General features: G+C 41.1%; 1 protein-coding gene across 1 annotated transcript in view; it reads right to left on the reverse strand.

The window, feature by feature from the left end:
* Positions 1-22,656, reverse strand: part of RARB (retinoic acid receptor, beta) — a 214,142-nt gene that overhangs the window by 95,557 nt on the left and 95,929 nt on the right. The gene's annotated exons all lie outside the window — the stretch shown is intronic.

Raw genomic sequence — 22,656 nt, forward strand, 5'->3', positions numbered from 1 at the left:
ACACTGCCCACTGCTCCCAGGCCTCCCCGGCGGGCTGGATCTGGCAGGCACCATCGCCCGGGAGGGCCCGTGCCCACCACCCAGCCTGGGGCAGGAGGCAGCCCCATGACCCCTCTTCTCCCCAGCCCAGGGGCCACCGGGTCCTGCCTGTCTCTGATTAGCAGCGAGGGGCCAGGGCTGCTTGCACGGCCCCGTAAGGGCTGTATCAGCTTTCAGAGGGCTAATGAGCCCCAGGTCCTTGGCGGGGAGAAAGGCCACGAGCAGGTCCGTGAGGAACGGGAACCACCCCAGGGTGCTGGGAGGGGAGACCGCGGCCGCCCCCTCCCCGGGGCAGGCAGCCCCGGCTGCCCCCTCACAGCCATTTTGAAGGCACAGGGCTGCTCCTACCAAAATACCTGCACAGGACTCAGCGAAACGGCGCTCCCAGCAGCTCTGCCTCGTGGCAGGAGTAGGTGTCAAGGCCTCCCCAGGTCTGTGGCCAGGATGCGACCGCCAGCACTGTGCTGGCCCACCATTTACATCAAGCCAGCAGGGAGCCCTGTGCTTTTCAGGTAAATAACCACCTTCTGCAAAGTCTGGCTCTCACAGAGAGAGACTCCATCGAGGCCTCCACCAGTCCTTAATTCCTATGGACACTTTAAAAATTAAAACCAACAGCCTGGAAACACTCCCTCTGCCCCACTGGAAAGGACATGAGCTCAAGGACCACGTGCACGCTTTCATTTTAAGCGAGTGAGCCAAGTCGCCTCAGCCCTGGCGGACTGAGCACCGGCCTGGAGCAAAGGTTTCCCGAGGCACGGAGGAGCTCCGCTTCCCGCCCCAAAGCTAGCTCAGGTTCGGAAACTGGAAAATGAAACCCTTGATTACTGCCCGTTTCTTGAAAAGCCCAAGATGGGAGTCGGGTGGAGTGGGGGACGCTGTGCGCAGACATGGCACACAACTGGCGACTCTAAAGAAACGCTGGGGAGAGACTCACTCTGGGACCTGCGCAGCCAACTTTAATGGATGCAGTGTCTCCTCTCCACAAAAGTCCTTTGATGAACCGAAAGCTCTCTGACAATGCCTGCAGATTGTATTAACAAAACTTTTCACACAGGTTCAAGAATTTAAAAAAAACTACAAAAAACCAAAACAAAACACAGAAGCACACACACTTGTTCCCTGAAACTGATATACCCACGTTGAAAACCAGCAACAGCAAAAAGACCTGCTGCAATCTGGAAGCGAATCCGTTTGAAGAGATAAAAACAAAAGCTTTTCTTAGCCTCCTTCTTCTCCGATGGGAGATTTCTGGCTGTCCCTGCAGCAGGCAGCCTCTCTTCCCGTCTTCCCTCCAGAGGCAGAAGAGTTACAAACGCTGGAGTTTAACAGCGTGTTTTTAAGGACTTTTTAAGGACTTTCTCAGTCCATTGGGGTGTCCTTCCCCAGCCCAGACTCCTCCAGCTGAAGAAGCCCCTGACAGTCTGTAATCCAAAAATTACGCACAGCACACGTTTATCAAAAAAGCCATCCTTCAGGGAAGGCTTGTTTAAACCACGTCAGCACAGCAAGCAGCGTTCGCTGTATTAAAAAGGCAAGTGGAAAAGTGGCTGATTTTTTGTTAAAATCTCAGCTGGCTACGTTGCTACAATTTTGTTTTGAGTAGCAAAGCTAAATTAAAAGACAGTATTTTCTAACCAGATGACACAGAATGCACGAGAAGTTTGGAATATATAACACATCGCCACAAAAATAACTGGAAAGGATGATACAAAACACAGTATGTTTTGTCAGTCTCCGATTTAGGGAAAAAATGGCATTTTGTGTGGACCAAGGCTCTAGGAACAGTTTAAGCTTCTGCCAAGAACAACATATTGCCCATGTGAGTTAAAATAAACAAAATCAGACAAACAGAAATACAGTTATGTTTATTCCATTAGCAGTCTTATAATACCATATTTAAAAATAAAACCTGCCCATTGTACCTCAAAATGTAGACTGGCAACTTCTGAAGGTAAATGTCAGGAAGTCACGCTTAACTGCCTATGAATTGAAAAAGATGGCATTTTCTCACCGTATCTAAATGAACCAGGTAGCTCATCATGTTTTATTACGAGTAATAGTTGTGCTAATGCTTATACTTATTACTAAAACCACATGTAATTAACAAATTCTTCAAATAGCCTAATGGTTTGCTCGCATACTACTTCTACAATACAGTAATTTAATATCTCATATTTCACTCTGAAATAGCATGATACTTGTTTTTCTTAAACAGAGTATCAGGAAAAGCTACATTCATAAAATGGTGGGTATTTTCTAATTTAGATCAGGACTAACCATAATAATTGTGATAACTAATAGCCCTCTAATTCAAATGTAATGAAACTTTAAGAACTGCCACATATTTTAAATGCCTACCCAGCTCCCACAGAGGTGCAAGTAGGCAACAGCTCTCCAATATCTTCCACTTTATCCGTGCAAAGAAATTGTGACTTCACCACTTTGATCTGTTTTCTCTCAAACCATGATGGCAGAAACTTTACAATAAACATATTCTTAGCCACAAGTGAAATAAAAAGCAAAAGTTCAAGTCAGAATTCTATTTCTTTTGGTGTTACTGTATATTTGTCAGTGTGACATAGCACATTTGAAACCCATGATCATAAAACAAAAATTTACAGCCAAGGTTTAGGGTCTACATCTGTTTCTCTGGTTTTTGTACTGCAATTACCCACTGGACAATTCAGAAAGCAGCACTATGAATCATGTACTGCACACATGTTTGTGCTGGTCACTTTTTTGTTAGTACAAGAGGCTGAGGATGCCATAATATGATTCACCGAGAGAGAGAGCATTAACTAGAATTAGGATGAGTGCACTGGGTGCTCTAATAAAAATGACTTTACTAGAAGCAACAGAGTACTCCTGGAACATTACAGGCATATTTACAGGATGGAAAAATTAAGAACTACATGCAAAAATTCTCCAAAATGTATCTCAGGGGAAGCAGACTTTTTTTTTTTTGCATGCACGCATTTTACTATTAATCAAATGTAGCACTCTCTTGAAACAGTTTTGACAGCAGAGTAAATGGTTACTAGTGAATGATGTGTGTGTTTAAGCAGTGAAAGCAGAGACAAAGTGATGTTTTCTTCTACTCCCTAGGCAAGAGCTGACACTAAGCTTGCTGCCTCAGCTTTGATACTCACAGATTCCTTTGTGTCAGTTGCTGGGAGAATCACTGGCAGTTCACTAACCCTGCCTCACACACAGGGGCTTTGATTTTTACCTCTTCATTGAGAATAGATGTTAACATGAAACAGTACTTGTCTGCCTTGGCGCTCCCCCCCCCAACTGGTGATACAGGGTTTCAAATCTGAAAACCTGAATCCCCCTTCACTACATGTATTTTTAGTGTTATAGGATGTTTTCCTTGTGTCTCAAGCACAAGAATGATATCAAAAGATTATGGGGAAGAAAATCAGTGGGTCACAAGAGAATGGCTGAATATTTAAAACTCCAAAGTAGTCCTGAGGAAATGGGTATCAATCCTGAGCAAGAATGGCCCTGAAGAAAATAAAACAGTAAAATTACTGGCACAAAATGGCACAAATAGCATGGAAAAACATGAAGTACAGTGAAATTAAGTCAAAAAGCGGTTTCTTGTGAATGCTATATGCTACTATGCACAACTTGCAATGACTGAAACAGGAGTTTGCACGTAACAGGAAGAATTACTTCAGGCCTGAAATGTAACAGCAACTGGCGAAAGACTATTCAGTGCAGAGCAGTATTTTATTTTAGATGGGAAAAGCAGAGTTAGTCAGCTCCAGACCCAGAACTTGGGCATGCAACCAGGCTGCAAGTCACTTACAGATAAAGGCTTTTTGTCTGTTTTAATCAGTGATATGTATTCGTAAAGATGCCTTTAAAGCTGATTGCTTAACTTAAAGGCTATAAAAATAATTCATCTCCACAAACTTGAGCACACGACCACGTTTCTTGGAATCCATACTGCGTTTTACACTCCTTTGGCCCGGAGCCAGAGGAAGAGAACTGCCCTGTATGATAAAACTGGAAGTTTAGATGGTTCAGCAACCCATTTCTAAGAGTGACTGCTACTAGATCTTTCTAAGGAAAATATAGGAATCTCTAGTGATTGGCAAAGTGTAACTCACCCATAGGTCCTCTAATAGCCTGTTCTCTAACAGCAAATCACTTAAGCATTAAAGCATGAGATTTAATATCCTTTCCAAATTTGTTTTTGGTAATAGCCCTGATATTCTAGATATTCATATATAGCCAATGTCTTTTTGGATTGTGATAAATTTGTAGCTCCGTGACACAGAAGGAGATAGTAAGTTATTGGGCTTTGAGACAAAGAAGGATAAATATTTTTTTAAAAACACTGTAAGACTCCTCCACATTGCAAGTAAAGGAAAACACAGACCAAACCGCACCTCTCTAAGGCCCCAAAGGCTGACTGCTGTAGGCTCCAGAAAGGTTGGCAAAGAGGAAATGACATCATGTGCCTAAAGATGGGATGACACGCATTTTTGAAGGATATAAAAAGAAAAAGCATTTTTATATTAAAAGTTGGCTACATACTGAATCTACACTTGCTGTTTAGGAGGATTCTGCAGTGCAAACACCATTGCTAAATGGTTGCCAGGAAAAAATAGAAGTGAGGGGAAAAAAAAAAAATTGTTTCATTTTGTTTTCTTTTTAAGTGACCAGAAACTGCTGTTTCAAGGTTTAGCCAAGAAACAGATTTTTACTGCTAGCCTATAAATCCCTCAAAACATAGAGTTATAATGGAAACGCTGAGGTAACTGGAGTGCCATGCATGGCACTGACACTTTGCATTATATAATCCAGGGAGAATGAGGGCTGGGAGATCTATAAAACCCAAGTAGAAGCAAGATGTAGGAAAGAGCAGAAGAGCAAATAGAAATTTTGAATATTAAACTGCAGAGAATACTTCTTCTAACAATAAAGTTTCCTATATGCTGCATATGCTCATGGTCGGCTGAAGGCGAAAGAGCACAGAGCTCCATTAAAAATAGAGATTCCAAAAGGCTGTTCAAGTAACTGTTTTGTTCCTGCCTTTTTTTTAGGGAGGGAAAGAAAAAGAAAGCTACTTAACAAAAGGATAGTATTTCCTGATGTTCTGATATCCTGAAAGGTATCTCACAATGTGTAAATAAATAACATTAGAAAATGCAGAACAAATGGAGTTCCAAACACAGACAACTTACAACCCTAGTTGTAACCAGAATCAGAATAGAAATTGGGACAACAGTATTTCTAGAGGTTCACCAATGGCAGCTTAAACTCTTAGTGAAAAGTTAGCCCTAGTGACTTTCTTCCAACAAAAGACCAAAGTTCCCGAGCAATAACTGGAACTACAGCTCAGTGCAGACATATATCCTAACAAAGACTACACCTTACTTAAGCCCTATTTAACTTAAGACAGACTTAAGCAGCATCTAGGACTTGTGCTCCTGCACTGCTGCAGGGACAACCCATATAGAGGGATCCCAGAGGCCAGCAATAGCCGAAACACACTTGCACAGAGCTCTGGTCACAAAGCCTGATGCAGATTGGATTGGATTATGCCACTACTGTAAACTGCAATAGATCCACAAGCTCGGCAGCTTGACACATGTATTCATGATAATCCAATTTCTGCTTAGCTAGTTCCCAAACCTACATCAACCACTGAAAGAACAGTTCAATATCCTATCTGTGGGCATCTTAAAAAGCAAAATGAAGGAGTGACTGGAAAACGTGCTGGCATAGCTACCTGGCTAGCAGAGGTAATGACAATGTGGTGACACCACCTGAAATCTGCTGGTAATGATGGCCATCATGCCAACACCTCTACTCCACCTGTTGCCCTAATGCACTGTACTATCACACCTTCATTTTATTGTGCAGATGTACTTTCTGTTTGGGCACAGTTTGGGGAACAGCCTGCATGAATTTTTGCTGTAAATGAGGTAGGATTACCCAGAAACTGAGGTATGTATTTGGCAAACTGGCATCCCTTTTCTTTTGTAGAATATGTGCCATCGATACTGTGTGAATTAATGGAGGGCACCTGTCCTCTCAGGAATGCTGTTATCACTGTAGCTTTATTGATGTAGCCTGAAAAGTAAACTTTGCTAACGGGGTCAGTTTTACAAGCATACAGGTATTCATAGTGTAACTATTGCTGAGCAAGTAAGGGATTCTGTATAACCCTTTTAGGCTGCAATAACTGTCCACGATTGGGCTGTTGCAGGTACAACTCTTTCAAAAAGGAAAGATCGCTTTCCCACCCTACGTTGTTATACCAATGTAACGTTCAAACGTAGACAAGACCCTGGCAAAAATCAGGCTGGGCTAGACTCCACTTGCATTCAGAACAAGCAGTGGCAGCATGAATGATGTCCAGTCTAAAATGCTTGCAAGATCTTTTCTGGTTTTCAAACCCTACCAGAATACACCTATCAAATTGTTCTTTGGTGCATTCCTCAAATTCTACTTGACTTCTGCAATTTAAGTCTACAAAGAAAAATCTGCCTGGTCTCAACCTGCTTAAGCTAGTCCCATACGATTAAACAGATCTGCAAATTCCCATACCCTTAGTCTGCAAGACTCCCATATTGGGCCACAGAAGAGACTGAATGTCCAGTCATATTATGGCCATGCTGGGGCAATCATGACTGACACACATGCTTTAACTGAAGAGGACTTACAGAGCTGGGGTGCATTTGGAGACTGTGGTGGTCAACAGCATATTGCCCCAGGCATTGTGCAGTATCATGAATTTTTTGCCCTTCTGGGACTCCTTGTGCCACATGTAGTGGAGGATGTTCAAGGTGGTCTCTAAGCATGTAATGCAGCCTATGCGGCTTGATAGGTCTATAAAACTATCAAATTTGTTTTGCATAAACCAGACCAAAACTCTTCATTTTGATATCTTGAGCCGTCTTCTGACTGAACAATTCTGCATAGACCTTGCCATCACACTGAAAAAAACATTCCTTTTAATTCATCCACAGTTTGGGGCAAACGTCTTCAAGAACAGGCTTCTCACTCATGGGACACTAATCTTCCAGGTATTCTGATCAGGCTATCAGAACAACAGACTTCACCCGTCTTTATATGGAGACATGCAAAGAAGAATGTGCAGAAGAAACCTCTTTCCTTCGCAAAAATGGCTCCGAGGTCTCGCCCTTGCTGCATCCATCCATTCTGTCTTTGGCATGAAGTATCCCAAAGGATATGCCAGAAGACAGGGTTGTGGCCCAACTTCTTCAAGGACTTATCGAGATTGATGGATGGGGAAAGTAAGCCTCAACCCAAAGGAGGTTTAGTAACAAGAATGAGGCACGTGCACACTCTCAATTCTGAGAAACGTGTCGGAATTCTCCTTAAAAAGTACAGCACCGTGTTATCTTCAACCAGATCCTAAATGACACATTAGTGAACACGTTATTTAAAGACTTTAAAAAGTTAGTTCCACCTGCTGGATTCCTAATTTTGTCTAAAACTTGCTGATTTATTTTTTTAAAAACAGACTTGCTGAGAGTACAAGCGCACACCACTGATACTCAAGCCTATTCTGCCAGCTGAACAATGCAGGAACATTATGTCACTCGGAGGCAGGACTGCACAAGCACGTAAGAAAGGCTAAGAGCTTTGCCAACACAAATTATCAGGCAGAACCTCACTGGAAAAAATGAGGCACAAAGATCTAAGTGAAGTGTAAAACTTACTGAGAATTGAACGACATGTTGACAAATACCACTCCACTCTCTTGCTTCCTATCAGAACCCAACAGCCGAAGCAGAGATTCCTAAGTAGTGTTTTTACAGGCCAAGCTTAGTCTCTCCCTCATCTTATCAGTAGCCTTCAAAGGGACTGTGGGTGGATCTCCTCCAGGAAAAAAGAAAAAAACAACAAAAAAAAACCTCAGAAGTGCCACCTCTTCCATACAAATATATTGGCGCAATCACAGAGGCTTTGCTTGAGCTGCGAGACTTTGAGAAAACACACCTGGCGTGTGTAAGGAGAAATTAAAGAATTCATGCTTCAGCCCTCAAGCCTTGAGTGGCCTTAAGAAGAGGAATAGCTAAAGAAAGAGTCTAATCAGGACGCAGGGAAAATCAATACTGGCTTCTTGAAATATCTTAGGCAGGAAGGAAGAGCTTAAGGTTGAGACGTTTAGCCACTCTTTCTGCACAAGAAAATGGGCCAAAGGCTACGTGCACAGGTGAGAATAGAGAGGCAGGAGAAGGTTTTCTGGAGGACTGAAAGCAAACCAAGGCATGTGCTACTCTGAAGTTCTTTGGGAAATCTAATCTTTTAAAAGTTTTCTAGTTTTCGTGCAAGAGATCTTTCTACACACTAGTCAAAGTTGTCAAAAGTAACATTTTCAGGGATAAATGCACGCCATTGTACTGTTATTTTCTGACTTTGGTGTGGAATACAATTATTTAAGACTCGGCGGGAGAGTATGAAAGGAGCAGGAGTGTAATTCCAGTTCAGAAAAACTCCAATAACTGACAACACGTAAGAAACACAAGATAGATGCATTGTATTGTCGGGCTGAGTCTCATTGGCTGGAAACCCTGACTCTCCCAGCACGACTCAGTTACATAGCAACTCCTGAGGGCAGATTAACCCTTTCCCAGTTAACGTATCTGGCATGATTTAAGAGACCTTTTCCTCCTCCTGCTTCAGAATAATTTTGTAGGTTTGCAAAAAATGTTTAGAAAAAATGAGTTGAGTGCTACTAGGGTAAAAGCAAAGCTATCTGACTCACCATGGGATGCTGATAGTACAATGAACAGAGAATGCAGGCAGTTCAGGTCAGTCTAAATTATATTTTATATCATCAAGTGTTGTGACATATGCAAAACATACAACGTATTTTTCATAAAATGGTTCATGCTTAGTCTGTGGGGATCCTATCTGGACTGCATTTATCAAGTACCAATGGTCTCTTTCACCTGAATTCTGCCCACCCGTTGACTTGTGTCTAGATAATTACTGAAGTATTAAAAAGTCCTCAGCTGGTAGAGATAGTACTTCGCTAATCTATAAGAGAATTTTTCACCATCAGATAATGTGTTGCTTTCATCCAAAATTGTACAGGCTGATTACTGTAAACTCTTAAAAAACTCTTGCAAATCTTACGATACTAGGTTTTTTTCCTAATAGTCCTTTCTAATTACTGGCATCAAGTAATTACATAAGAATCTCAAATTATTTCATTACAACAATTTCCCGATTTTTAGAAGTGCATTACATTTATATGTATATATGTTTTAAGCACAAATATGTATATACAATTGGCATAATAATATTCCTGCTCTCCTGGTTATCAGGAATAACAAAGTTTGAATCTAAAAATGTCAACATCCAGGACAACAAAGATTCCTAAAGCTCTCTGTTTTTAAAATGTTATAATTCAGCCCTGTTAGTTTCCCCCCTTTGTGGGAAAGCGAGACAGACCCTGGGGACCAGGAAGGACACATGTCCTCACTCAGAGCGTACCTCGTGCGGTCACACTTCACTGCGGTGAGCCACAGCTGCGTACTATTAGGAAAAAGGAGCTACTAGGTTTCCAGTGGAGAAAATAAAAAATCAGACTGGTGTGATACACACTTATTTCTGACCATCTTCTGGTCACATTAAGTGAGAAACATCTATCTCATTTCTTCTTTTCCTTATTTTTACACCCCAAAACTGGACTCACGGTACTATGGGCACTAACCGAGGCTAAGAAGGGCAGGCACCACTGACGCTGCCCTGTTTCAGACAAGCAGGGTAAGCCTATACCTCTTCTTTCCTCTGGAAGACCCGGGGACACTCTCAGCTGAAGGTTCAGAGGAGAAAAGCCTTGAACCAAGTCTTCTTCTGCTCCTCTTCCCCTCACCCACCATCCTCACACACAGACACAGCAAGTTCTGTAACACACACCTCCCACCAACATCTCCTCTTCATGGAGGATATTCACTGCTCAGTAGCAGCTCCTAACCTCCTAGGCCAGGAGTTGTCAGAAGAAACCAGAAATTAATTTGCTCTAATAACACAGACAATGTTGTTAAAGTGTCTTTTTTTCTTAATTGCTTTAAAAAAAATAGGTAACCTTTATAGGTTTGTAAAAGGACTACATACATATTTAACACATGCCTCCCTTTTCTAAGCATTTCACACTCTAGAAGTTCACCTGTATTATCTTTGTATGGTTCTCATAGACCACTTGTAAATCCAGATGGGATAGAAAGATACCTTTTTAAATTATACTTCTTATTTAATTTGGCTTCCTGCATATCTTGAAAGCTCTTCTTGAACAACTTAGCTGCTGACTTCATAAAACTAAGAGTATCAATACAGTGGATGAGAGATTAGTCCAAAAAAAGGTACTGTCTGAAAATTAATTAGCAAGAATCAATTTCATGTCTTATTGTGGATTTTTTAAAAAAAGTTCGTATTTTGCTATCATTATTCATCTAAAACTATCACTGATGCCATTGGAAACTTAGCCTCTGAAAGGGTAAAACCTGCAGGACTAGGTTCAATGTGCTTAAGCTCTGTTGAAAGTACCTTTTCATACAAATGCCAGCATGCACCTATCAAATACTTCTGTTCTTAATTAAACTAATGCTTTCCTGCATAATAAACAAGATGGTACAAAATATAGGTATATTCCCATGTCCTGTTACTAAGGTAGGCGATATCAAAATAAATTGCAACCATATCATTATATCAATCTCCAGCATTACTGCATCAGTACTATAACCATAACTAACTAGCTGCAGGTCAAATTTTTAATAAATCTTTAGAAATTAAATGTATAATTTGTCAAAACCATATGCCTTCATAAATTGATTATTCAGAATTTAGAAGCTTTTTAATTAGGAAGAAATTTATGCAATACCATGCGTAATAATTACGAATCAGCTCTTCTGTGATATTTTTGTACATCAGCAAAAATTAAAACATTGGAAAACATTACCAGGTCATTGCAGTATTTCAATGTCAAAAGAAACACATAGTTTAAATGTAGAGGTTAAAGATATTTTTCCCGTATCTTTTACATCTTACATAGCTGTATGATCTCAGGACTGGAATCATTAACCAAATACAAAATCAATGAGAAAAAGATCTAATCTGACCGTTTTCAAGCACAGAGCCACTAAAAATGATTTATGCCACTGTAAAACTTTTTTACCATGGTTCTATAGTTTTACTAAACAGCATAGATTCTAAGTCAAACTTCCATTTTATGCTACACTAAACAGTATTTTGCTTCTCTCATCTCTTCCAGCTAAAATTCTGAAAGCCTTTAACACTTTAAAAATGTCGCCTTCGTAATGAGCATCGGGATGAGGGGTCCAACCCTGGTTGCCAAATGGAAAACTAGAGGAAAAGAAAGTTAAGCGATATTCGTTCACAGCACGCAAGGAGCAAAAATTGTACCCCAGCTCCCCTGCCCTCCCCTCCTGCGCTTTTACCGTGGGCCTATTCAGACTCTGCACCCCCACATGGGCTCTGGGTACTTCTATCAACATTTCATAGGAGAAGATTTTTTTTGACAGAGAACACAAAAGCTGCTTTGTTGGAAGTCTGGACACTTTTTTTCTACCTAATAAAAACATGAATAGAAGTGGGACCTCAGCAAGCATATGGCAGAAAGTCTGGACTAACTGAAAAAAGGGGCCTAGAAGAGTTTGCTCTCTGTCATTCCCCAACGTGTTTACTGCCAAATGTATATGGTGTAAATAAGGAGTATGCAGAGCGGGCCATAATGGAACATTGTTTATGTGCACATCCTGGCAAATGCATATACAGCACGGAGACTATTTCCAAGCAGAACATAAACACAAAGGGGGAGTGATGACAAACAAGTATTCCAAGGCAAGAAAAATGTTATTCCATATACAAACCAAACAAACTAAAGTGGTTTCTCCCCTGCTAGGATCCAACTCGCAGCTCTCAGCTGCACACACTATGTAGCTGTTAAAGAAATGAGAGACGTCCCAGGCTTACTGGTTGGCTTTCTTTTTCTTAAGCGACCTTATTATGCTCCCAATATTAAAAAGAAAAACACAGTTAAGATTTTATTTTACTCTCTTGAAAAAACACACAAAACGAAACAGCCCTTTCTTTCAGCCTGATTAAGAGCTGTGGAGATAGAGCCGATGCCAAGAAAACACCGTAAGGAATTAAGCCACAGCTTTCCTATTTCGAGTTCCCACTGAAAGATACAGAGACGGTTCTTTCTTCTGAAGGTCTCTCCCACAAACCTATTGCACGGCTTTAGCAAGGGACACCAGTGTGGCAATAACTTAGAGGTTTTGTGCTCCTGGCAGAATTTTCTTCCTTTTAATCATTACTCATAAAAAGGAGGAGGGTTTAGAAAACCCAAGTCCCTGCAACTTCAAGATAGCAAACCAGGGGATGAACTTTTTTGTGTGCTTACTTCTGGAGAACAGAATATCGTGCTTTGACAGCTGCTATGTAAATAAATGGGTGTAATTTTATTCCTTTAAAACCAACTTCAAACGCATACCCAACTAAAGGAGGAAGAAAAGATGACAAGTAGGAAAACAGACAGTAGAGTGACAACAAGAATCATAAAAAGTCAACTGATGAAGCAGAGCTTTTTATGTAATTAGTAGGCCTCTTTAGGATATTAGACACGGGAAGCAAGAGGCTTTAGTAAAAGATCATGTGGGGTCCAGAACAAAAATACTTTGTGATGTCCTTCACAGAAATGCAGAGCCAGCCTGTGATTTTGAACTATTTTAAGATACTCAGAGCGTGCCTCACTTTCTCCAAAGCTCTAGATCGGGACTCAACAAAGCGTGAAATGTAAGTTCAGAACCGGGACCTGCACCTGCTCATAAGATTTCTCCTATTCTGTTGAAACCTGGATCCAAATGTCCCATGCTTAGTCTTTATGAAGTCTTGGGGCTTGGGTGCATCACTCATTGGGAAGAGATAAACCCCACGCTGGAAATATTTGTAGCACCTTTACAATATATGCACACTCCTTTAATGGAACCACATTGCTGTGTTCTTTGATTTTCCTTTTTTCTAGAAATGTATCAGTTCCATTATACAAGACCAAAATAACCCTCACAAAGCCTCTCACTGGCCACCGGTTTAACATTAATACTTTTGAGTTAACATCACACTTTAGAATCCAAAGGAGGCTTATTTAATTACTTTTTTTAAATTCCCCTTGAACGCACAAACACCCACCTCATCCCAACATGACCTTAACACATGCCTGCTGCTTGGGTTTATATTCAGCCATTTGCAGAGCTGTACAGAGTCTGCACTGTGCTTCAGGAAACAACACGTTTCTAAGAATTCCTCTTGGCTACATGGATCACTTACAGCACGGTGACAGTGAGGGTGCAGACAAATGCCAAGTACAAGCTCACGTGCTCTTTCCTCATTACAGAACGTATTTTTGGTGGCTGAGTGCCTTCTGCATATTAGCGTTGTTGACCGTATAAAGAGAAGGTTTGTAATGCATGCTACACTGGGCAGTGAAGCAGGACTTCACCTTCATCATGGAAAGGTCTTCAGCTTCACAGCAGCTCCTGCCATGGGCAACCATATGGCAAAGAGGAGGATCTGAGATGGCTGTTGCAAAGCTGAGTCACAGTGGATGCTGTGATGATTTTAAATAAAAGGGTTTTTATCAAGACTCCACATCTTATTCCTCACCCTTAAAGAAAGGTATTAAAGTGTGGGAAGAATCTCACAACTTCATAGAGAGATTTAAAAAACGTTTTCCTTCTCTTTATCTAAGTTTCAACAGTCAAGTGAGCAACTCAGTTTTCATTTAAGGAGAAGTCTTCAGCTTTAAGGACTCAGAAGAATGGCCTACAAACATGACCAGACTGGCATGTCAAAAGGCTAGGAAACTAAAGGATAAGGAAGAAATACTCTAAATTACTATTACTAAGCCTTTTAATTTGTATGTCAGTATTATGATTTATTTTACATTTGGGGCTGGTAACACTGAGTAATTCAGAAATACTGAATTGAATTCAGGATCTGCAAAAGAGGCAACAGAAAGGTACTGAAAACACTGAGACAAGCTTTGTATTCTTTACTAATTGTTGTCCAAGCTGTGCAATCTTGCTCATTGTTGTTTACTAGATAACTACATAAAAAATAGTATCCTTTATATACTCCCCCCATCTCCCCTTTAAATTAAAATTGAGTTGTTATTTTAACCCTACTCAAGTATGTAATATAGTGATGATTGTAAATCTTGATGATCACAAAATCCCTTTGATTTATCCCTCAGTTTACTACCCTTAACAAACATAATCCTAAAAACAATACAGGGGAAGATCTTACAGGCCTTCAAGTGGCGGAGGGGGAGCAGGGAATGACTATATATGTAAAGTTACAGCTTCAGGGCTCATGACTTTCCTGTTGGGAAGCTTTCTGAATGCTGCTAATAAGGTCCTGCCAATGGGACCAGAAGCATATCTTCATAAAAAAAGGCCTTCAGTGTGGGAAGATAAAATTTTCCAGAAAAATTTTAATAAAAAGCTTATAGATGTGGGATCTGAGTCTAACAATAGATATAAGTATCTCCAAATACACAGGAAAACATGAATATTATTAAAGGTGACATGTCCGTCGTGCCTGCCCCCCACCTCAAGATCTGTAGTCACAATTATGACAGCATGTTCAAAGCTTATGTGAAGATACCAGACCTAGCTCTCAACTATTAGTGACCATACGGCAATAGCCAGTTCAGCACAGGAAAAAAAATTTTTTTTTTTTTTTTCCTGCTCAGTATTCCACACTGTCACAGCTGCAAGAAAATACATGGATATTTATGTCTGCATTTTAGCAAAGTACACCTGCCTTGTCTATCAACCTTGGCCTTAGCCAGGATGCAGCCACCACCCTGCATGACAACTGACCCTCTGACCATTTGGGGAATCTGGATCCAAACAACATTTCCGTACAAACTCTCCCCCATGAATTCCAGTGGGTCTATGCACAGGCATGACAATTCCTCTTGACTGTACCTACATTCATAAATACAATGGACCAGAGGTCATTTCCAGCTCTGAGGCACAGCTTGTATTCAAAGCATCTCCCACTACGTTACAGCATTGGCTGGGGGATACCTATGGGGATAGTTCCTTGCTCAGCTTACTCCTGAACCACACCTGGTATCGCTGGGGAAAGGAGGCCTGTGTGCTGTCAGTATGGACAACTCACCAGACACCACCTTGGTCCATGCCCTGACCCTGCTTGTTTTTCTGATAGCCTTTGAACCCCTGCAGCATCCAAGCTCTAACCAGCAACACGGGTAGGAACCATGTAAGTCAAAGAGCTTCCTATGGCTTTTGCTGACTCTCAGGACCGTTCATCATACTGCAGTAGAGAAAGAGCCTGTGTGACCAGGTGTGAGACTTCAAGCCCATGAGAAGTGCTGAAAGCAGGAACTGTGACAGGCACTGTCTTTCCAAGCAGCATTGCTAGCAGAGGGCTGGAGTCCTCGCCTGAGTGCTCTTTGCTGTCTCTGGAACTGCCCAGTTTGGGGAAGAACTGGCTCCACTTGGCTAGCAACACTTACGCAACGTTTTGATTTCTTCACTGGACCCAGCCAAGGAATCTGATCAACTACCTTCAGGACCTATCCAAAATTTTTGGAAGTTTCCAGCTGACTCACCTGCTTGCCCTTCCTTGGGTACTCACACACACATATATATAACACCCCCTTACTAAAAACACAGAATTTTTGTGTTGTTTTGTACTGCCTAATATTTAAGCATATATGCAAGAAGTCAGTGCCTTCAGTGACATCGTCCTCTTCTTGAGTCGAGATATGGAGAGGTATCTGATGAAAGGGGGGAAAGAGATCTTTTTGTTTTTCTTTCCTGCATGTATCTGCCAAATGGGCTCGTCTTAGTTAACACTGATGCAGTGCCTCTTTTGATGACATTCTTAAAGAGTCAACAATTAGGAAAATATCCTTTGAGCACACCAAGAGGACAGTTTATCACATGGGAATTCTGATCACCTATTTGGAGTTTAACTGCAACCACAGGACGTCTCTTAATCCCCCCACTGGCACATTAAATTGGAGCTGAGCTTACTGGTCACTTACACTTTACCAGGTTTATTAAAAAGGGTGCAGTAATATCACAAGTACAGCGAAGCTTTTGCTGGTTTCTCATCAGGGAGAAGAAAAAGTGCCACCCTGGTTAGTAAAAATTGCTAGGTTTCCCCTAAGAGTAAAGTTTGGTGTTGAGACAACCCAGATGCCCAAGCTTATCACACCAATAACAAATTCCCTTCTTGGAGGGTCCTACCCTATCTTTTCTCATTAGTTCGGTCCCAATTCTGTCTCATCGTTAGCTAGTCATCATAGTCATCATTAACCTTGCCCCTACATAGCTAAAAGAAGAACTTTAGCCAAAAAGGCAACCTTTTTAATGTGTCTAGTGTGCACTCCTTACCCTCCTCCGGATGTCTTCTGTCAAGATGCAGACAGGACTTCTTCCAGGATGAGGATGTTGGTCACCTAGCCAAGATGCCAGAAGGGAAGGGTTACACTCCTTAGCAGGTGTCATGAAGGCCTACCTCCCAGCACCAGCAGAGAGAGCCAAGGAGCCAAGGCCAGCCAGTCCTTGCACTTACCCTTTATCCCCCAGGGATAACGCGAGGTACAGCGCAGCACAACGGACTGGTGTAGAGCTGAGCACTACAGCCAAGGGAAAGAAATCCTTTCAGTGGTCTCACCCAAAAGTAGGAACCGCTGGAAAGTCAACTTCAGCGCATACCTGATAGTCAGAGAGGAAAAAGCTGGCATAATGAGGCATGACCGTGCAGCTTTCAGTAAAGGGGACTTTCAACAGTAAAATCTCTAGAGCTAAACCTGTCAGAGGCACCATGCTATTGTAGCTTCCTTATCTTCAACAGGATTTGCTCATGTTCAGCACATTAAAAGGAGACCACCTGTTAGTCAACAGGGCTGACGGCAAATACTTTATCACTAAATACAACCGTTCAAAATATGACAGCTCTGGAGGTTGACAATCTAGGCTTAAACACCCTCCTGAGCTAATCGCGCTGCTCCTAGGGCAAAACCATGAAAGAAATATGAAACTTAAGCACAAAAATGTCATTTTTGCAGAGGAATAAGATGGAGTTATTGAGCAGAGCTTTTCTCAAATAATGTTTTTTAACCATTTTTGTGAACTTGATTCTGATCTCCAAATATATAATCTGTCAGGTCTATGCGACATTTCCATTGCTGATAAATTATGTTAAAATAGATCAGGTAGAGGATGGCCCACTTGTTTAAAGTACTAATTGTCAATTTTAATGGATGGATAGTAAGAAAATTTACAATCTTGTGCTAGTGGAAAATAGCACAGACAGATTTATATGGGCAAAATTCCCTCTTTTTTTTTAAAGCATTTTCAATAGCTATTTATGTTTTAAACTCATATGCTTTCAAAGCCAAGTGCATGCCACAGGAGTGAAGGATTTAAGAGTTGTGGGGTTTCTGTTGTTGTTGTTTTTAAGAGCTAGGGATACTGGGATTGCTCAGTCTACAGGAAAGTCAATGTAGTTTGAAAAGTGGATGGATAAACATCTTTATTGCCACAGCAAACGAAACCTGATACTGATTTTTCTTATCCATACTGTAGATGTTACGTCAAGTTACATAGATGTAAATCCGCTGGAAACAATAGTTACTCCGAATTACCACTGGTCAAATATAGCAGAATTTGGCCTGACATGAAGGCAGAAAAAGAACTATGCAACTGCATACATGAAAGAAAATAGTAACATAATATATTCTTTACTTAAGAACCCTATGAAATATTTAAACACTGACATAAAATAGCTTTCCTATGAAAAATTTGCTGCTGAACTCCCAGGGTCACAAGCATTCTGAAAGTAGGTTTTCAGATGGCATAATGTGGTATTAGTATGAATTTAGGCCAGCATTTTCAAACCAAGCATTTAAAGCTAAGATAAATACCTTTTTAGGTGCCAAGTATTCATGGTTCATAGACATACTGATAACCACTAAGTTGGGCAGGACAGATGACACTCCAGCAGTGGATTTTAGGGATGTAACCCCTGCCTGTGTCAAATTAAGAAAACTATGCTGCTGATCCACAATCACAACAACCAACCAGAAAAGCTGAGGGTCTCTGGAAATACTCAGCCTCATAAACGTGGAAACAGAGTAGCAAAGTTTGGTTAGTAACTTGGGCTATATTGATCATATCATCGGTGTCATTTTTTTCATGAGACCTAAACAATAAAAAAAAGTCATCTCAACTCACAAAATACATGGAAGCCCTAGAAATTAAGAAAAAGCAGCACAGCAGTCACATTTGGGCCAGAGGAGAATAAGTACCGTAAGAAGTAATGCTTTTTTTGTTGTTTTAGTTTTTCTTTTTGGACAGCTTTATTTATACACAGGATGAAAAAACACCGCAGCAAGTTTTACCACCAATGTTTTTTTAAGGTGATCTCTATCTACTATGAAAGTAATTTACCTTTCCATTATCAATCTTTAATCTTTCAGGAGAGTTTGAAGGACCAAATAAGTTTCTAATCTCGGCCACTGTCTACACGATGCACTCAAAAAGAAACCCTCAAAGCTCGGGCTCCTTAAATCAATTACATTCGGTGCAAGGCTGGATTTCCTGCTTGTTTGCTTTTGGCCTTGCTGCATATTGGTTCAGGACTTAGGGCCGAACTCAGCTGCAAAGATAATGCAAAACCAGAACGCTTCTTTTCCTCTGGCTGCGGAGGAAATCCCTGCTTTAGATTAGAAAATAACTAATGATTGTGTGTCCCTGTATGCTTTGGAGTAGGGCCCCTTATTTTATCTACATGGCAGCTACCTGTCAACGTGTGGTGCTTGGAGTAGCGCACTGGGAGTTCATACACACCAAGACTATCTAAACAGACCATTAAGTGCTAGTAAAGTAACACATGTGAACGACAGGTCAATAAATTTTAAACAACTTATGTTCACTGCAAAGACCTGGCTGTTTTAGAACAAGCTGTGTTTACATAAAATCAATTTTTACAAGCATCTAAATAATTAGGGAATATACCGCAATAATAATTATATTCTAAGTTGAATATAATAGTTCCAAGGGAATTTGATGAATCCCTTGCTTGTTAATGCATTTTTCTTTCTCTTCCACAGGCCTGGCTTCCTAAGTAACACCTCCTCTTTACAGAAGATGTTCAAATTCCAACTTGTGTTCAAGTGAGAAGGAATTGTTACTTTTTATACTAATGTGCCCTGATGCTCATCCCACTGCATATGTATGTACAAAATGACTGAGAGCTCAGTTAACGCACTTCTGACCTATGCTGTTATTTTACCCCTTCTAAGAATATTTGTCAATATTTGTTTAAAATCAATCCATTTACCCAGAGCAATCTACGCATGCACGGAAAATTGGAATTATCCGAATTCAATTTCGAATCAAAAATTCAAAAGCTTTGGATTAAATGATGGTTGAGATCTCAACTTCCTGGTCTTTACACAACGTCAGTCTGTTAGTTTAAAAGCTGCATATGTATACTTGAATAAACATACACACGTCGCATGCACTCGCACCCAATTGCAAGTAGACGGCAAATGAAAGAACCCAAATTTCACAATAAAGACTAAACTAAATGTTATCCATAGCTACAATGGCAAAGACACTGGCAAACTGATTTACAGGGCTGAGTTTCCACTTCATTTTTGTTGCTTTTCAGCTACAGGCAAAAGACTTTAGCATGTTGTGAGTGCTATAAATTCACATTTGCCACAAGAACCCATGATGCCATCTGTTCCCTAGAGCGTTTACATAAAGTATGCCAATGCAAACCATCTGCAAACTGTTCTTGCATGCGAATTCTTGTGATAATGCAATGTGGTACATTTGCAATTTCAAGCAAAGACCACTTGAGCTTCTTTGTAATTGCCATGCTTAACTCAGATGTTCTATAGAAACCTCTTCAGAGCAGGATTGTGGGGTATTTTGTGGTGGTTTTGCTGAAGTCCTTGATGTTAACTCTTCACCATTGTTTTCAGGTTTCATTACTGTAAGATAATGGTGTACCTTAAGGTAAGGGTGAGAGGAGGGAACACAGAAAGTGGGATAGCTTCCATCCCCTTGAGCTAAGGACTTTGAAAAGGACCCTGAGCCTTTTGGAAACAAAAAGAGAGCAAGACCTTGGCTACTTATATTGAGCATTGGATTGTATGAACTGTAGCAGACAACTGTAGGGTTGCAAAGCACTGTAATTCTTTCTATCCACTGTAGAATTACATCTCAGCTTCTCCTTTCCTCTTCATGACTACCATTTTTTTCTTCTTGTTATTTTAAAAAGTTGATGTCAAACAAAATGCTTAGGAACTACATGCTGATATGCACTGATATTCTGAGTGGCAGTGGAAAGTTTCAGAAATAGTAATGGTAAAAAAGGTACACACACACACCCCCAACAGCAGAAATGCCTGCAGATCCTACAGCAGTTGGGTCCCTGGTTAACTCTTTGCTAAACAAATAAATTATTGAGCCTTTAGACTATTTTCTAGGTTTCTCTAGTTAGTATCTGAATTTTCAATAACCACCTCTCTCCCCACCCAGTTAATTTAAACGCAGAATTTCCTGTCTTGGATCAAACCAGCTACTATGAGTAATCTGAGTGCATGTGTGTTCTGCTTCCTTTGCTGAGTTACTATAAAAAAAAGAGTGGCCAGTATCACCACTTAATCGTATTTCTTTACGTAATACAATTTCATGCTTCTGCTGCTACCAAATATAACTTCACTTTTCCCTACTACTCAAACATGCCTTTAGTAAAAACCACTCAGGAAAACAAAGGTCTGGCAGAGCGCTTGGGTGACAGCCTCAATTAGCCAGAGTGACACATGCCAGCACTCAGAGCCACACAGCAGGGCTGCCTGCTCTCTCTAGGTAGGAGCCCGGCTGACTCCAGTGCATTAGCTGATGGTTGAAGAGCGTATTATAGACTGACTGTAGAAACGATTAACAATTCTTAAAAGATTCAATCAGCTTGTAATTTGGTTCGCTCTGCCCTCGTGCTTTATGAAAATGACTGTCAGTCTAAATCTTCCCCACTCTGTGAGTGTTACTACTGGGAAATTTCTCTTGCCAGCTATCCCCATACACCAGCCTCCTAACTAAATCCTAATAAAACTAGCTCTGAGGTTTTAATTTCCATCACTCACTCATTCCACACAATGTTAAACATTGTGAAGGGTGACATGAGTGATATAATTAACTATGACTGAGAGTTTTCATTTATTTAAGTGCAGAGGCCTTGTTTTCTGTTATCTCCTTTTTAGTGGAGAAGCAAAGCAAGCACTGACATATATGGTGCACCTCACATACCTCCTGACATTTCTACAGCCAGTGAATGCTAATTTTTAGTGCTAACTCTGCCTTTCTTCAGCAAACCTGCTTCCTAGCTCCCTCCTGAGCCTTGGGGACGGGTACTCACCCCAGGCTGTTTTCCAGAGTGGGTTATGTCGTGCTTTGTTGGGAGTTTTCAGCATGCTCAAAATTTATGCAAAAGAAAAAAGAGATGATCAAAGTAGCAGGAATACCTGAGCTGCTCTCCCTGCGATAGCTCACTTACACTGAGCAAGCCCCAACAGCATCTGTCATTAACGCAATGGATTGCTTTGCTCAGACATCTGTGGGTCACATTATTTCACAACAAGGCTGCAGCAAGAGGGGAAAGTAAAACTGAGGCAGGTTATTAATCACGTAGTCACAGTTTCCTGTACAACATAGAGGAAATAATCAAGCAGTATAGTGGGTTATAAAGGGAGATTCCTGAGAAACAAAAATATGCAGTTCATTTAAGGCATTGCAGGAGGCCGCGTGATAGAGGCAGATTCAGTTTGTGGAAATTTGGCTTTATTTTATTTATGAGATTAAGTAACTGACAACAGCTGCCACATCTAAATGAGGGTATGATGGCATTCGCCCAGCCTCTGAGAAGAGCAGCGCTTCAGATTTACACGTCTTCTACATTCATATCCAAAAAGCACGTGGTTTGATCCAGAGCGAGTGGAACGAGCCCAAAACTCTACTCAGTGATATTACACTACCAGGAACGGAGATCTGGAGGGAATTTGCCACATATAAATTAATGCCAGCCTTAACTGGAGTAACTTCAACTCATCGATATATGCAGCTGTGTCCTCACCAGGGAGTTTTCTGGCTACATCTGATTTTACACATCTGTCAGCTTTAAATCAGGGATCCAAATATAGACTGCAGCACGCCGGAACACTCTGTCAATTTACCCCTTTCCCTTGGGCCTATAAAGCACTAAATGGGCAGAGACTCATCAGTGAGGGATCAAGTCCTGATCCTACCTGCACCCCATAATCCTGTCAGCCTCAGCGGTGCAGAATGGGAGTCAATTAACAAAGCCGCACACGAGTTTCTAAACCTTCCCCCCCCACTCCCCCCGGCCACTGTCAGACTGCAGCAGACTGAATTTCTCTCCACTTTTCCCCTGCCATGCAAATTAAAAACCGTAGGCAGTTTCCTGCCAGCTAGCAGTGTGGAAAGTCAAAGGGTACGCACCATCAGTGACAATGAATAACAAACC

This window comes from Pygoscelis adeliae, unplaced genomic scaffold (assembly GCF_000699105.1).
Source record: "Pygoscelis adeliae isolate BGI_AS28 unplaced genomic scaffold, ASM69910v1 Scaffold25, whole genome shotgun sequence".
In the NCBI taxonomy this organism is placed as follows: domain Eukaryota; kingdom Metazoa; phylum Chordata; class Aves; order Sphenisciformes; family Spheniscidae; genus Pygoscelis; species Pygoscelis adeliae.